Genomic DNA, 7,591 nt, shown 5'->3' on the forward strand with positions numbered 1-7,591 from the left:
GTTTATCCTCCAATGGCTGAACTAGAATGACAACATAGCGTCTTACTATGCCCTCCCACCCCGCCCACCGGCCTCACATGCTCTTACCTCTTCCTGTCTATAGAGTCTCAGTGTCTATTTCTCTTGTCATTGGTTCTGTCACATAGATTATTCATGTTCTTCATAAACATCAAGCTTGAGCTCCCTGTATGCATTTTGTTCTCACTGCTTGGGGAGCTCGGCCTCTTCATATCTGTGAGGTTTGTTGTCCTCCTTCATGTGAGTATGCGTTCTGTGAACCTTCTCTCAGATAGACCTACTATGGCTGTGCTCTTGACTTTTCCCTCCATCCCCTGTACAGGCTTATTCTTCCTTATAACATTTATTAGCATATAAGACTGTATTATAGTCTCATGCTTGTTTTGTTTCATTACTGTCTTCCTTACAGAGTAAGTTCCATGGAGCTGGAGACTTTATCTTGCTTGCCTTTTGTCCTCTGCACCTAGAAATGGCCTAGCTCATGGGATACTAATATGTAAAGTTATGATTCTGAAATCTTAAGGCGGTTGCAATTAGTTACTTAAAGGACAAATTAATTTTATTTCTCTTTTTACTTTATCTGGGCTGAGTGATTTCAGTCTTTAACCTTTCTTTTCTTTTGGAAGAACACATAAGTATGCAACAGGATCAAGAACAGAAGGCAGGAAAAGGTCGGTCTGACACACGCTCTGTAAGGTTTGCATTCCAAAATGGCAAGAAACAGCTCCTTTAGTTGCTGGAGCACAGGGCACACTTCAGAAGCTGAAAAACAGGGGATCACCATCTCAATCCAGTACACCACTGGAAAATCATGGTTGCAAAGCAATATTTATTTCAGTTTGCCTCTGCTTTACACAGGTACTCTTTCCACATGTGTTGACACAGACTTGGTTTGAACAAGCATTCTGAGGATCATTGGAGTCACATCAAAAATATCTGGATGTCACCATGTGGTGGCACATGCCTCTAATCCAATGCTAGTGAGGCAGAGGCAGGAAGATCTCCCCTCCAGCTCTCTCCGTGTTCCTGTTATCCCCTCCAATTTATAACCTCTTCTTTTTCATTCTTTTTACTCAGGCACATAGACACACAGACATACACAAAGACACACACACACACAGACATACACAGACACACACAGACACAGACACACACACACACACACACACACACACACACACACACCCTACTGAGTCTATTTTGTGTCCTTCTAATGTTCTTCTAATGTACATGTTTAGGACTGAACACTTGAGAATGGATTAAACATCAGAGAGCTCCCTCCCTCCCTCCCTCCTTCCCTCACTCTCTTCTTTCTTTAACCTTTTCTGATGACACCTACTCATGGGCAGAGCAGAGAGCTCACTTGGATGAATTTCTATAAGGTTATTGAAACATTCTCCAAAGGAACAAAACATCTGAGCATAAATCTATTGTTTTATGCCCCAGATTAGAATTCCCCCTTTTCCTAAGTCTTTGGTCACGATCACCATTAAAATAAGCATCTCTTTGAATCATGAACCAACACCCACTTTCATATTGGACTTTTATGTCAGTGCTAAAGACTGCAAGGGGCTGGAGGCTAGAGATTGGTGTGTTTTATTTTAACTTGCTGTATATGGCCAATAGCTGGGTGATTTCTCACTGGACTAAATCCCCCTGTCATTTATCTTTATGATAATAGTAAGATCTGTGAGCATTCTGGAGTCTTGGGGATAAAAGAAAATGTTATTCTTAACTTGTACTACACTTGCCCCTTAGGTATTATCCATTTTTTTTCTCTTAAGAAAGCACATAAATAGATTAGTTGCTCCATATAGCTTTGAAGAAATGAAAAATACTGTTGGAAAAGGTGCTGGTGACCACAACAATGCACTAGCAATTGCCATTTAGCTTATCCTTTTGTAATCCTCTGTTCCACCTCACTGAGGCTGGTAATGTAAAAACCAAACCCAGAACCCACGCACAGAGCCACTGAGACAGCTGAGCCTGTGGAATACTGGTTTCCAGTGCCGGCTTCCATCCCTGTCTCGAGGGGGTGGAATTTCCTCTTGATCGAATGAAGTCACTGGGCATGGGATGGGCTTCTTAACCCTTCCTTATTTTTCGAGGCAGGCAATGCAGATGAGAGGTTTTGGAAATGCTGTTTGAAGATGCCACCATTTGTCACAAGTAATAAGTGTCCTGCGTGTTTGTCCCTTGAGCAGTGGTCTCTAAGGTGCAGAATTAACACCATTAGACTAGAAGCTCTTTAGCTATACATTATTAAGCTAAATCATCCACAAGCTGTCCTGGTGGATGAATACCTCTTCATTTCCTCAGATGGGCGTCACAGGAAGAAACGGGAATTCTAGCCAGTTTGGACTATACAATGAGGCCCTATCTCAAGAAAAATGAAGAAACAAACAGCAGGCCCCCACCATCCCGCAAAGCAAAAGTATGCCTTCCTGGACCAAGGAGTCAGCCTCATTGTAACAAGGACCCCAGGCATGAATCTGGAATCCACAATACATTATATACTTCAAATAGTCTAAGAATAGTATTTAAAATGATCTTATCACAAAGACGAGAAACATTTGAAGTGACAGATATGTTTATTATCCCGATTTGATCATTTCATAATGTGCATTTTTTCTATGAAAGTGTTACATTCATTCTATACCTCAAACACATAATTATTATACAGTTAAAAATGAAGGAAAACCCTCTGATAGCTCCTGCCAATAGCAGACATCTTACAATAGTAAATGCTGCACTCTCTGCAGCCAGAAAGACTATTCCCAAATCACCCGGTTTATATTAGCATTAGTTGCTTAGGGAAGACTGACTGGAAGGGTCTGAGGTGTTGCATTCCTGATTTGTTCCCTCACCCTTGTGTCCTGAGGTAGAGAAGTGTGGTCTTCCTTCTCTACCGCCTGTCCTTATTTGACAGTGGAAACCTTGCAATTTCATGTTTAGCTGTCCTTTCATACATAATAGTTTATCTTTGGGGAAGAAAAAGGAATCAATATTTGTCCACAAGTCATTTCTTTTGAGGGCTTGGTTCAGAAGAATGAAAAGGATTGTGGAATATTCTTAGTGTCTACCACAGCTCTCACAGAGCTGCAAGCCTCATAGGTCCACTGAGTGGCTAGGATGACTAACGTGCACAAACATGGCTAGGAAGGACACTGAAGAATCTTCCCTAAGGCATGCTGCTTTATTTCTTCAGTGAGACAGCCAGCACAGAGACCATTGGGGCAGGCCTTCAAAGAGAGCAGTTATCTGCCCAAGTGGCTCAGCGGGATTCACAGCAAGGACTTGTGAAGATCAACAGTCTTTGCTGACATTGGAATGGGTTGGGGGACTGAAAATATGATTAAAATAAAACCAAGAGACAATGGCACTAGTGGAGAGGGGTCCCCTAGGGCCCTGTGGGAGGGGAGGAAAGACTCAGCAGTTTACTGGAGATGCGGGGAGGAAGCTGTTGCAGCTGCTGATTGAAGTGGTGTTTCTTTGTTTCATTCTTGAAATATCAGTAAACACGTGAATCCTATGCTCCAAGATGCAGAATGTATTGCTAAGAAAATTTTAAGTAGTTATATCAATTAGTCATTGTTTTACACTCCAATAAACTCAGCTATTTTTTAGGCCCTCTGATCAGTTATTATTATTTGCATATGTAGATGCAGGCCATGAGACTCTTTGCAAACAGAGACATGGATGGAGCATCCTCCTTTAAGGTTGGTTTCACAATACTAAGCATGTCCAGTATGGCAATATCCTCTACTAACTGCCAAGGAAGAATTTAAGATATTAATTATTTGAAGGGTATTTGAAGAATGAAGACCAAAACAGAAACCTGTCAAGATGAAGCATCTCAAGATAGGAGTGCAGGTGAAGGCAGACTGCCCATAAGAAATTCAGGGCCCCAGCATATGGTCACACATATTGTGTAGTGCACAACTCCAGGTGGTGGCATTTCCTTGACCTCCAAGAATGTCACTCCAAAGTTATGAAGTAGCAGCTCTGAGTACTATTAATATTCCCTGTGTAAGACTCAAAATCTTCCAGTCTTATTCATTTGTGCTAATATTTTAAATCTGTAATTAGTCTAAAGCCATGCAAAGTTTGTAAAGCGGCCCCGGAAATGGTCCTTATAAATCCTATTTGTTGTGTGGCAGGAATGTGGCACAACTAAAAGCCACCTTTTTTGGGGGGGGAGATGGGGAGAAGGCTGTGCCAGAACACTGTTTAGAACTCTTTTGTTGGGATCACAGCTATGAACTGGTACTCAGAGGCACAATAAATGACATCGCTTGGTAAGATATTTCATCAGTGTTGTTCATTGTGGTATGCTCCTCAGGAGGAATGCTTTGCAGGTCGGAGTTGGATTCCTCCTCCTCCTCCCCCTTCTTTTGAGGTTTCAATATTTTATTGCAAGTTTTATTTTAAGTGATATTAATTACAGCATTTGAAGAGGAGTAGCTAATTCTACACGAAATGAAAGACTCTATAATGTACCCATTAAACTGCTAAAAAAATAGAGTGGTGAGGCCTATAACACACCTGCCCAGCTTAAAGCTGGAGATCCTGGAAGCTGTTTCATACTCTGGTGTAATGGCAAAGAAAAAATAGGAAGGGAGAGAGAAAGAGAGTGAGAGAGAGAGAAAGAGAGAGAGAGAATTGAAAGAAGAAAGAGAGAAAGGAAGGAAGGCAAGAAGTATAGAAGGAAAAGAAAACCATACCACAAGGAAAAATTAAGTCCTGAATGACTGGCTCCATCATGCCCAACCTCTCCACCCTAAAATGGCACAAAAGAGATAGCTAATAGTACTTTTGGTGTAAAACAGGAAACTGATGGGCTAGGATGGGAACAGGACATGGTGGTCTGTCTTAAAAAGTCCCTTTCACACAGGTGTGTACATGCTTCTCAGCAGTTATTATTGGGACACCAAGATTTAATGCTCAGGAAGTCACAATTTCATCTGTGGACTTGACACAGATTTACAAAGGGCCCACACATTCCCAGCTTCTGCTTGCAGCCTGACGTCTCTGGAGTGGCACTTCCCCAACCCACATCTACAGCTAAAAGGACCCTTTTAGGAATGGGATTTCTGCTGCACCTCTAAAATGGTAAACACCTTAAAGCCGAGTCATCCTTAGCCTGGACATCTAATGTGGTATTTATCAATTTTTGCATCTCCAACATGTAACATTAAAAGGTACACTAAATTCTGAAGGTAGTTATACTGTGAAATAGTTTAAAATTAACGTTGGTACAATATTCATTTATGGTTGAAATTCCAGTCCTAGACCAAGCTTGTGGCCACCCGCATTGCCATTCTTGCCATCCAGCAGAGCTGACAGCGTCAGTTTGATACCTGGCTTTAGGGTCTGAGTGGACCCTAAACCGATCAGGCTAGAGTTGTTGACTTTGGCCGAAAAGCAGGCAACAGGGTCGACCTGGTACTTGGCTGCTATTCCAAAGCGAATGTCACTGTTTCCTGCTGTCCAGGCAAGATTGACAGCAGTCTCCAACTTGTTGTTCAGCTCCTGGTAAATGGAGGCACCAAACTCTGTCCCATCGTTCACATTAGTATGAAGCTGGAACTCACCCATCTTGTACCCAACTGCAAAGTTGCTCTGGGTCACTTGAGACTTCGAGGTCTCAAAATTCATCTGGTAGCTAGCCAGCAGCCTTCATGGCTAAGCATCAGAGCACCCCGGATTGAGGGCCCAGCAATGTCAAAGTCCACATCACAGCCCAGGTTGATATGCTCCCTCTTGTACCCTGTCTTGATTGTAGCATTTTCCCCCAATGTTAGACGAGAAGGATGAGTCAAAGGTCAGCTTCAGTACACAGGGGAGCTGGTCTTCCACGGTAATCTCGGTATCTAGGGGTGTTGTCTGTGTTTCACTTCACTGTAAATGTCAGCCCATATTTGGTCCATCTGAACTTGGTTTCCAGGCTGCCGTTCACTTTGGTGGTCTCTGGATTGGTGGAGCCTGAGCTGGTAAATTCCTATCCATTCTCAGACTTTGTTTTCAAATCAAGTTTTATTATGCCAAAGCTGTAGCCCCTGGTGAAAACATCCTTGGCTGACTTGCCAAGATCAGCGTATGTGGGAGACACAGTCATCTCTGAGGGGCTGCAGCTCAGGGAGCAGGCCTAGGGAGTAGCCGGAATCCATCTTCTTTCACTAATCAATTCTTTACTCTTCTTCCCTTTCCTCATTCAGTCCTTGGGTCTCAGTATCCATGCTTCACATAGTTACTATGAAGATTGTGTGATGATTTCTATAGGCCATGAAGAATCAGAATCTACCCAGAACCCAAGTAAATGAGAGCCACCATGTATTTCAGTCTAACGATCTTAAATCTAAGCTAACATCTCCTTAATTTTACTGGTAGATGCTGCAATTCATAATGTGAAAATGCTAGAGGAAGGAAGGGTGTTCTCCATTGGATACTTGCATTTACACGTGAAACGTGAGTGATGCGAAGAAGAGAGGTAGACCTCTGTTGATGCATACCTCTTTCTTTTGGTCCTGAGGCAGAATAGAAAGACAGGAAAATTTATGGCAATGTGGGAAGACAAAGGAACACTTACCTAGAAGTCTAGCTAAGCCTTCCAGCAGCTGAGAAGCAAGCATTTAGGCACAATTACCAACTACTTAAGGCCTTTCTCCCTTCCCAGCTAAAGACCCCCAACAAGGAACCTCACCAGAATCCTCAACCACAGCAGAAGGCATGCACTAAATCCCTTGTGCAACACCAGTGGTTCCTGGGTTTTACCTTACCAGATTATAATCCTTCCAAGGTATCTCTGGGGCACTTTATAATCTCACATATCCAAAAGAGGGAAACAATGAAATTTGTAACCCTAGACACCCAAATGATGGATGCTAAGATACTTAATTGCTGTTATCCCCTGAGAAGTCCAGATTTTGGGTATGCTTTGATCTTTTCTTTTCTGTGAGCCCTCTGCTCTTAAAAGTCTGCCTTAGCAATTGTGCTGGCTCAGTCTTATGTCAACCTGACACAAGCTAATGTTATATGAAAGGATGGATGCACAGGGGATGTCTGCATAAGATCTGGCTCTAAGGCATTTTCTTAATTGGTGATTGATGGGGGAGGGCTCAGCCCATTGTGGGTGATGCTATCCCTGGGCTGGGGGTCCTGAGCAAGCTTGTATTGAGCAAGCCAGAGGAAGAAGCACCCCTCTGCATCAGCTCTTGCCTCCAGGTTTTTGCTGTTTGAGTTCCTGCCCCTGACTTCCTTTGATGAGAACGGCAATATGGAAGTATAAGCCAAATAAGCCCTTTCCTCCCCAGCTTGCTTTCTGGTCATGGTGTTGATTACTACACTGGGCTCTCTCTTAAGAAGCCCATGCTTATGCTGTCATGTTTCTTTACTCTTTTTGCAAGCAGTTTCCTTTTTATTTTTAATAAAACCCCAACTCAGCTGATTAGTCTTGAAATTCTTTTCTGCACCAGAGCAATGAATCTCAGTTTGTTTAGATCAAGATCCCTAAATGATTAAAGGAACCCCTCAAGATGCTGAGGGTGGCAGTGGAGAGCTGTGACTTTGTCCC

At 42.7% G+C, this 7,591-nt stretch overlaps 1 pseudogene; it reads right to left on the bottom strand.

Annotated features, from left to right (window-relative positions):
- Positions 1 to 5,286: 5,286 nt before the first annotated feature.
- LOC100765132 lies at positions 5,287 to 6,136 on the bottom strand (annotated as a pseudogene).
- Positions 6,137 to 7,591: the final 1,455 nt, after the last annotated feature.

The sequence above is a fragment of the Cricetulus griseus genome, assembly GCF_003668045.3.
Source record: "Cricetulus griseus strain 17A/GY chromosome 1 unlocalized genomic scaffold, alternate assembly CriGri-PICRH-1.0 chr1_0, whole genome shotgun sequence".
Classification (NCBI taxonomy): Eukaryota; Metazoa; Chordata; class Mammalia; order Rodentia; family Cricetidae; genus Cricetulus; species Cricetulus griseus.